The sequence below is a fragment of the Vigna radiata genome, unplaced genomic scaffold (genome assembly GCF_000741045.1).
Source record: "Vigna radiata var. radiata cultivar VC1973A unplaced genomic scaffold, Vradiata_ver6 scaffold_367, whole genome shotgun sequence".
Taxonomy (NCBI): Eukaryota; Viridiplantae; Streptophyta; class Magnoliopsida; order Fabales; family Fabaceae; genus Vigna; species Vigna radiata.
In genome coordinates, this window is record NW_014542351.1 from 178,064 (window position 1) to 188,285 (window position 10,222).

Consider the following 10,222-nt stretch of genomic DNA (forward strand, 5'->3'; position numbering starts at 1 on the left):
ACAGAAACAACAAAAGATGGCTTTATATGCAAAACACAAATTGAAAAACATAGACTATGACTCAAAACACTACAGGACAAACAAAACTCTATTCTGATTCAGATGATTATTCAATCTTTTTGTCAGCACTATTGTTAAGTCCCTGGCAAGTGTACCAGATCGTTATCAAGTAATATAAAACGGGTAAGTCTGAGTATCGTTTTCCCAAAGGACTCTTAGGCCTTAACTTTCATGTAAATTAATCTTATAAGATATGTAAAGAAATAAATCGTGTGGGTTGAATGCAAAAACAAAAATAAACATGCAAATGCAAATGATTCAATTGGCTAGAAAAAGATATGAATGAATGGAGTTGTTGGGGTTTACAATTTCATCTTATCCACTCTCTTTTATCTAATCTTCTTATTTAATTCGCTTTATTATCTAATTGTCATGCAAACTTTCTTAGTCTACCCTAAACCCGATTCCTCGGCGAGAAAAGCCTATTACTAATTATTGGCTTACTATCCCTAGTCTCCCCTAGTAACTAGCAACACATTATAAACAGAAGCAAAATACAATTGATCGTCTTACCCCTATCCGTAGGTGGTATTGCTTAATCAAGGAATTCCCTATCAGTTCATGACTTCCTCGTACGTTCCCATATCGACAAAGGCCACTAGTGGAAAAAGACCCTTCTATAACAGACCTATTATAACGTATAAAAATTATACGTTATAATAGGTGACCGGTGGCAAAATCGTAATAATAATAAGACATATTATAACGTAGTTTTGTAAATCAGTTATAATATGAAACGCGGTGGCAAACTTGTAAATAAGTGAAAAGTTTTCTTTATGTATTATAACGGAATTTGAGAAACCAGTTATAATATGCCTTCCTCCCTAATTTTCCACTTTTCCCTTTCTCTAATTTCATTTCACGTTCCCTCTCTTCTTCGTCTCTAAACCCTTGTGTCTCTCTTCACTCATAAGCTTTGCTCTGTTGGCTCTTCGTCGCTTCTTCCCATCATCACGCACACATAGCATAGAGTTCCGACGACATTCCGTCAATGCCTAACCATCAACGACGTATTCGATTGAGACTTTGCCGTGTGGCCACCACTGTCGCGCGTCTGAAGTAGCCACCGCAAGCACTTCCTTGTTGCTCAACGCCTAGGGTTCGAACTGCAGGGCACTTGCCCTGCTTGGATTCGCCTCCGCTCTTCTCCACCATTCGCTGTTGGATTTCGCCCTTTGCGCTCGTCTCTTGCATTGAATTAGGAATTGCATTGAAGCTGAACCTAGCCTATTTTTGGTAATTTGAAAAATACTCAAACCTATTTAATTGGTTCTACTTTGGTATCGTGTATGATGCTTGATTGGTTTGGTGTAAGGTTTCTGTGGTTCATGAGTATTGGATTTGGGGTAGATTGCTTTTGAAACTTGGTTTAGGTTACTAAATCTCGATTAAGTTTGAATTGTAATATTTGTGCGTGGACTTCCCATGGGCTTATTGTGTTTAATTTTTAATGTTGAATTGCTAATAAGATTGATATCTGTTATTCGTTTTGTTTGAAGGTTTTGTTTGAAGCATGATGGCATGAGTGAGTGTTTTTATGTTTTTATATAGGTTCCTTTGCAGTTGGCAAGTAAACTGCAACATTGCAAACCAACATATCTAGTGGCCTTTCTGATCTTTTGCAGTTGGCAAGTAAATTACCTTTCATTAATTTTCACTGTTCAAAAGTCCTCCTTCATGACGTGGTCCCGATTTCTAACTTTTTTAGTGAAATCGCATCACAGATTAAAACCAGCTCCATTTTCAGATTTAACAGTTATTTTAAGAGAGGTGGTTCCTATGCTTAAGCACTAAGTCTGCTTCACAAATTCACAGATAACACGAAGGTTTACTTCTTAATCTATGATAGATAAGTAACCTACTCATTTGAGTATATACTAGATGAGTTTAAAGTTACTTTTTGTGTTGAATTTCTGTTGAGGTAGGTTTCCTTGTTGGCTGATTTTGTTTATAAAAGATTTTTTTTAATAAATCTTTTACTGGGAAGAAATTAACTAACAACGTATTTAATTTGTATCTGGTGTTGTATTACCTCTATGTTTAATTACTATTTGGTCAGCAAGCACTACCTTCTATTGTTTGTCAAGTTAGAGAAGTTGTCTTGATATATTTATGCTACATGAAATGTTTTTTATAAAGAAAATCTGGAATTTTCCTGATACAGATGGAAAAGAAATTGTGTATATACATGTTTCATCTCATTAGAGCTCTCTAGTCCCTCAAAATATACACAAAAGAAAGGCATTGTGTTAATTAAGGTGAGAAAACACAAAATATAGCCACTGGAACTACCTCAAAAGTTCATCCATTCCAACCGATAGTCAAATAGCTATATAGGAGGCACACAACAATGTTTAAGAGAAAATGGGAAGATAAAAATTAACTCATGTGGAGAGAGCTTGATTTTGGAAGTATATATATAGCGTGGATTCCAAGGTTAGGATCTGTGGGTATATTTGAAGAATTAAAAGTAACTAAAGGAGAGAAAAAAAAATATAGAATAATCATATATTCTGATTATGCAACTTTCTTATACTCCAGTACATTAAAAGAGCCAAAAAAGAATCTGCTACTTAATTAATGCCTTATGTAACAAAGGAAGTGCTTCGGTTGAAAGGGTGTGGAAAGAACACTCAAACTATACTAAAGCTATCAAACAAAAGAAGTACCATAGGGATGATTGAACAGAGAATATTAATTCTAAAAAGGTATTATATATCAGAAGAAATACATGCACTCAACATTTAGCAGTGACGTTTAAACTTTTGAGATCAAGTAAAATTAAATAGGCCCTCATTTGCAGTGAAATTCACTGAAACAGAATATGTATATTACTTTCTAAAAAGCTTATTTATCACCTAATTAACACGTCGTTTTGAGTTTAATGTCTGTTGTCGTTTTTACACTTCTCTCATGATTGAATGGTGCATATATATGTATGATCAGATAGCTTACAGTGAAAAGATGAAAAGCTAAAACAAATGAGATGTATATCATAAGATGTGATGAGGTGGGGGTATGCATGTTTGTTCTTTGAGTACTCTTTTTATCCTTTTTCTATAATTCAAAACGAAGCACCCTAAGTAGATATATAATCAGAGGTTGGCTCATTTTGGGTCATCAACCCTTTAAAAAGGATGTGGTTTTTGATTGGAAGGGTGTACCCAAATCATTGGAACATTATATTTCAAAGTTTGAAAAGTGGTGAAGACAATAGCATTTCTCTACTTAGAAGAAAAGGATCCCTTGTTGTCTCTGTTGCTTTGTCAACCATCAAACCAAGATAGAAAGTTGAAAAATGTACCTTGTTTTGAAAACATAGTTGATTGAATTTGAGAATGTTAATTAGTACCTTTTGAACCGGACATTGAAACCAATTTACTAATTTTAATTTATTCTTTTTGAGCTGCTTGTTGTATGATAAATTGACAGACAATTGGCTTATAAGTTATAAAATTAATTTTATAACAGTGGCAGAGATGGGTTTATGATGATGCATTGGAAAATCTAACTTCCTATATTATTATTATTATGTAATGGATGTCTAACTTTTGTATAGATCTTTGGAAGCTCATTCAAGGTTGCAGGGTGTTCCATCTGTTTCTAGGAAGGAGATGCAAATAATCACACCTAATGTAAGACAAGTTGACCTTCTTTTGTTTTGTGTTTTGTGATTGCTATTTTTGTGAGGAATTGGCTGTGTTGTTGGTTTTCTGAAATTTTGTTTAGCAAAATATACAAAGTTACATGGTCCAAAGGCTAACTAGAGTATAATATGATATTTTGTATCCTTGGTTTGAATGATGAGTCTTGAATCATGGTCCAAAGGCTAACTATTGTAAGTGTCGACGTCAACTGGGCAGTTATGAATGTGGGTATTATGTAATGAAACACATGCATACCATTATTTGTACAAACATTATTGAATCATGGAAAGAGGTATTAAAATACTAACAAAATACTTATCCAACTATTCATTACAATATTTTTTTAACTCTATTGTTTTATTTTATTTGTAGATCTTTAATGATTCATCTCCCATGGAAGTTGCAGTCATTGACGATATTAGAAGGAACTGGGCATCTTTTATTTTAAGTATTAGTAGAAACTTGGCTACAATTCAATAGTATATGTACATTTGGATTTAATATATACTTTCATGCACAAACGATGTATTAAATATCATTAGACTATTTAAAGTTTGAAATGAATTCTATTTTGTTTCATTAAATTTGTTTATTTGGAGTGATATTGATTATAAATTGATTGGATAAGATTGGATAAGATGATAATACAGGAAATTATAATTTCATTGGATGTCAAATTAACAATCAATTTTTTTTAAAACACACATATTATAACGTACAAACTTTTTTAGGTCATAATATCTTCTGCCATATTATAACGGAAAAATAGAAATTCGCTATAAAAAACTGTGCATATTATAACCTAAAAATGGAAGTTCGTTATAATAAATTGCACATATTATAAGGTAGAAATGGAAGTTCGTTATAATAAACTGCGCATATTATAACGTAAAAATGGAAGTTCGTTATAATAAACTGTGCATATTATAACATACTTCAGAAACTACGTTATAATATTTTGAACTTATTATAACGTACTTCAGAAAATACGTTATAATAAATTCAGCATTTTATAACGTAAATTTCTGCTACGTTATAAAATGCGCAGACTTATTATATCGCCCAGAACTATATCTACAACAACTACGTTATAAAAGGTCAAATTTGTACGTTATAAAAGGGCCTTTTTCCACTAGTGGGCAAACATCTTTATATTGAATGAGTTAAACGATAAAAGCTTTAAGCATAGATAAGAAACCCAAAAATTGATAATCAAAGCATATGCAAGCATATAGATAAATAAGAATTTCAATAAAAGAGAGTTTCAAAAGATTACACTGTTCCCCAACAACAAAGGGTTTAGTTCACCATGGACATGGTGAATCTAGATGAAATACAATGAAAGAATGGAAGAATAAACCCTATATTTGGTAGATTGAAGCCTAAGCATCCAAGGAACATCTTCCAAGGTCTGCAGAACAGCTCTGGGCGTTTTCTTCTGCCAAAAGAATCGAATTTGAATCGCACTGGGGCTATATATAGGGCATAAAAGCAACAAAATTTAAGCCCAAGCCCAACAGACAACCGCTCAGCGTCCAACTTTACCGCTCAGCGGTTTCCCTCAAGCCGCGCCACTGCTCAGCGGTCAATCTCACTGTTAAGTGGTTTACCTCTAATCGCTCTGGACGCTCAGCTTCGCCTCCTTAGCGCCAGACAGTGCTGCTCCCTCGAATAGGACGCTCAGCGTTGGAATTTGACGCTGAGCGGTCCATAGACTCTTCTTTTCTTCCTTTTTCTTCTTCTTTCTTGAGTCTAAGACCTTCCTACTTCACTTCCATCTTCAATTTCCATCAAAACCCTGCAAAACAATGCAAAACAAGCATAATATCTCTAAAAACAGCTTTTGACTCTCATGTGACTCAACTTAAGTGTTTTACTTGATTCTAAGCTCATTGTAAGCCACAAAGGGTGTGTTTGCATATCAAATTTAAGCATGGAAATAACGATTTTTAGATCGTTATCAACTGTTTATACCACTATCCGTATCACCAACAGATGATTCTTCAAAAGTCTTTATCCTGAGTGCATAATCCATTTTCTTATGGAGGTCAGATAGAGATTTTTGCATCAAGTTCAGTTTGTTTTCCAATCGGTCAAATCTTCTATCTACATGGCCTTCAAAGATGCTTAATGGATGAAATTTGTATCCTGTGGCATCAATTTTTAGAGGATCCATTTCAAATGTAGATGGAATGTCATCAACCATTGTCCATTCATCTTTTAATTTGATGATCCCAACAGAGTCTAAGAATTGAGTTTCCATAACATTACTCTTTTTGCATTGAATAACCCTTTCATTTGTGATGTTTACTTTTTGCATCTTCAATATTTTGCTGATAAGTACACCATATGGTAGACATAATCCTTTGCTTTTAGTGAACTTCATCATGTGATCACGAACAACAAATGCCCAATTTGTTTGAATACCAGATGATATGGCATAGAGTAGGTATATATCTTCATTTGTAAGTAACGAGTAATCATCTTCTCTTGGAAGCAGGATCCATGTCATTACATATGTGCAGATGCACTCATCCGTTAGAAGATTCCTGATGTTGAAGTCATCTGAGCACTTTGAAAGAGCAGGTTTCCTTAGTATAGTATTGTATAATCCTTGGCTATTATAACCAGCAATCTCATGATGTGAAGATAATCCTTCATTTCGAAGTCCAACAACATTTTCCCAGATGGTATTGTTTATAACAATATCAACTCCTTCTACCCTTGATGAAGAGGCAGTCATTTGAGTAGAATGAAGGAAAGGTTTCACCAGAATCAGAATAAGGGTTTTGTTTATCACAGTGTATATGAGTGCCTCAAACTATCACATTCATTTATAGAAGGAAAACGTGCAAAAGATTATCATTAAAACCCAAGTTTAAATTCTAACGTTCAAAAAATAGAGTTTTGCGCACATTCGTATGACTCAGTCGATTGAATTAATATTGGAGTCGACTGTGACTCAAGAAAAACCTTTTCAAGCAAATTCATTCAATCACACAGTTAAGCACACAATACAAACAATCATACAACAACAACCAATCAATATAAGCATGATGCAACAAATAAATACAATTTTACCAATTGTAGATACTCATGATCTTTGATGTGTTCCATAGATGATTCATTCTTGAGATCACTCTGCATCAACTGTTTATCCTGCAAAACAACTAACTTTTGGTTGCTGGTACCCATTTGACTTGGGGTCCTTGATTGTTAATCCTTGTTACATGTTCCTTTGGTATCCAGACACATAATCCTTTAGGAACAACAACATTTCTGTAATAACAATTTCTAACAGTATGACCAATACAATTGTAATAAAAGCATGCATTTCTAGCAGGTTTGCTTAACTCAGTGAATTTCCTAGCATTGGTTCTGTTAGATTGAGCTTTGTAACCAATTCCTTGTCTATTAATAATTCTGCCAGATGAGTTTAAACAGCATCTAAATTGTTTGTACCTTGAGTAAACTTAGCTAGCGTGCTAGTCAAGTAATTTATCTTTTCAATATGAGCAGGACAATTTTCACAAGCTTTTTCTACTGTAACAGTTTTAATATGAGCAGGACAATTTTCACAACCCCAAACTTAGAACTTTGCTTGTCCTCAAGCAAACAAAGCAAAACAACAAACAAAACAAAGCTTGGCTTTCTACTATATCATCCAATGGTTCAACATTCCTAAAGTGCATGACAAGAACTACTCCACTTCAGATCTTCAGTGAAATCAAATCAAGATGCATACATGCCTCCAATTCAGTTTAGTTCACAAGTTATTCAACAAATGTTACACATTATGAATGATCAATCCACTAAGCACAAATGCAATCATGAAATTTAGCAATTCTCACCAGGCAAGTGTTTCACTCAATCACTCAAGTATTTAGGGTAGCACTCTAACACTCTATTATTCACAGGTCACATGAAACAAAATTGCCATTCATCTAAAACAACCAAAATTCGTACATGCAAATGCCATCAAAAGGACTTTTCCAAGGGTTGTAATGAGGCTGGGCTAACAAGAAAATTGGTTTTTTTGGAATACAAAGTCCTTGAGCTAAGAGAGCTACCATAATATTCAACATTCAAGCACAACTCTCTTCCTCACCAATCTCTCTTATTCCCAACTTTTTCCCTTTTCTTTTGCATTGAGCCCCTTTTCATGCTTTTCTTCTTTTCTTTTCTTTTTCTCATGTATTTTTCTTTCACAACATTTGAGCTCAATACTTTTCAAGTGCCTTCCAATTTCCCCCATGCAACCCCAAACTTGAACCTTTTCATCACAAACAGTTAAGCTCATCCCAACTCAAGGTAAAGAATGTCAAGACAAGGGTTCACATCCTGTTTAAGGCTAAGGTTAAAAAAGGGTATAACATTTTCAAACACTTTGGGTGAAAATTTGGCTAGAGAAGGGTTTTCAAAAATGGCCTTGATCATATGACATTCACATGTAATTCAATCAATCATCCAGATTAAGGCAATATCATTCATGCTTTCTTGTGAACAATACATACAACAATGAAAACTCTGGAGCTCAATACCTCACACAACATGCTCTCTCCCACAATTTTCATTCATGCACCCTGCCTAGCATCATAACCAACATCATAATTCATCACCCATCTGTTTCACAGAATATCAACATGCAATGCAGCTCAATTATCATCCACATCAAATCATCATCAAATAGGCTCATCATGCAATTATTCAGTCAAACATCATCAGAAAAAGTATTCAAGCCAGGCATACACACGAAAAATAAAATTCAACCTATTCTAAGAGTTTAAATGCAAAAGTGACACAAAGAAAAATAAAACCCTGTCTAAATTATGGACATCCATCAATAAATGTCCTCTCTCATCCCATGCTGTCATCTGAGTCCTCCTGGCTCCCAGGATCATCATCCTCAAAATCCTCATCGTCTTCATCCTCATCCTCATCCCTGTTTGATGCTCCTGCTGTTCTCGATCTGTTGCCCTATGCCTGCTCCTAAGGCCAAGCCATAACATCATGGAATTCATCCATAGTCCACCTATGCACTGGTGGTCGATCATAAGATCCGATTATCATCTCAGCAGTAACTATCTGCCCTTTGTGAAGAGCTTCCATCCTAGCCTCCATCATGGACATGTACATGTCCCTCATCTGAAATGGCTCGGCATGTTGTACTGGTGCATCATCGTGCACCTGCTCCTGCTGTGCTGCCGCTCTCCGAGGACGTCTCCTGGGTGCTCCTCCTGCTGCCCCTGCCTCAGCGCAGTATTGATGAAAATAGGATGCATCAATAGCATTTTTAGGTCTCTCATATGGTGGAACTGTAGTGTCCACCCCAGCCCGTCGACATAGAAAAGTGATCAAAGATGGATGTCCCAATGGCGTCCTGCTGCTCACTGTAGTAGCGCAACTCTGAATCTCGTCGGCGATGATTTTGCCGACGTTTACATCCATCTGTCTCATCAAGCAGAAAATGAGAAGGAGTCTGTGTATCGTGACGTCAGAGATATGGGAGCAAGGCTGGATGTTGGCATGAGTGAATGCCATCCAGTATCGTGCCAAGGGCGTCAAATCCAATCTCTTAATGTTGACCAGTGCAGCAAAGTCGCTGAACAAACCAACCTGTGCCTCATACTAGTACTGCTCCCCTGGCCACTCTATGCCCAAAAAGTTGTTTATGATGTCGGGGTCATACTTGATAACATGCCCCCTCACAAAACTCCTATACCTCCCAGCTGCAACTCCACCTCTGGATAAGGTGTTGGTGTAGAATTCCTTCACCAACTCGATACTAGCTGGTGCCGGGTAGGTAGTCAGCTTCTCCCAATCTCTCCTCAAAATCTGTGCTCCAAATTCTGGAGCTAAGTCAGGGATGAAAGAAGCCTTCCTTTCCATCAACAATCTCCTCTCCTACACAGTGGCATAGTGGTCCTTATGCTATTTATAGAGGAATCTCTGAGAATCAAATCCTCTCGGCCTTTCGGGCTCCTTCCTCTTGCTGCCACCAGTGCTTCTCCCTCTGCGTGATGCTGATGCCATTCCTACATAAAATATAATTCAAAACAAACTGCAGGAATTTGTCATTAGAAGTTAATACATCATCAAACACTTTCAACACAAACACAGTTCAATACTGGGGTGAAACAGGTTCCCCCCTGCCTTTATGCATCAAAATCAAGCATTCAACAAAAATTGCAGCACACCGCCCGACGTCAAAATCGACCACCCGGCGGTATGCATCAATATTAACACCGCCCGGCGGTGAAGGTGACCGCCCGGCGGTGCGAGAGGTTTTTTTTTTTCACAAAAATCTTTAAAACAACCCTAATCTCCACTCAAACACTAATTTCAACCATACAAACAACATTCAAGCAACTTAATCGGTCAAAACAATTCCTAATTCAACAATTCATGCAAAGAAATCCAAAACCCTAATTTGCCATGTTCCTAAGCATGTTCTTCATCAATTTCCAAAATTAGAAACTAAAGAATGAAGTTCCACAACTTACTTGAGTGGAGAT

The 10,222-nt window shown here is 36.1% G+C and overlaps 1 long non-coding RNA gene across 1 annotated transcript; it reads left to right on the top strand.

Moving 5' to 3' along the window:
- The first annotated feature begins 789 nt into the window (after positions 1–789).
- Positions 790–4,267, top strand: LOC111240823. The gene is made up of 4 exons (XR_002666406.1): positions 790–1,296; positions 3,620–3,695; positions 3,904–3,999; positions 4,080–4,267. It is a non-coding gene; the product is annotated as an uncharacterized LOC111240823 (long non-coding RNA).
- The last annotated feature ends 5,955 nt before the right edge of the window (positions 4,268–10,222 follow it).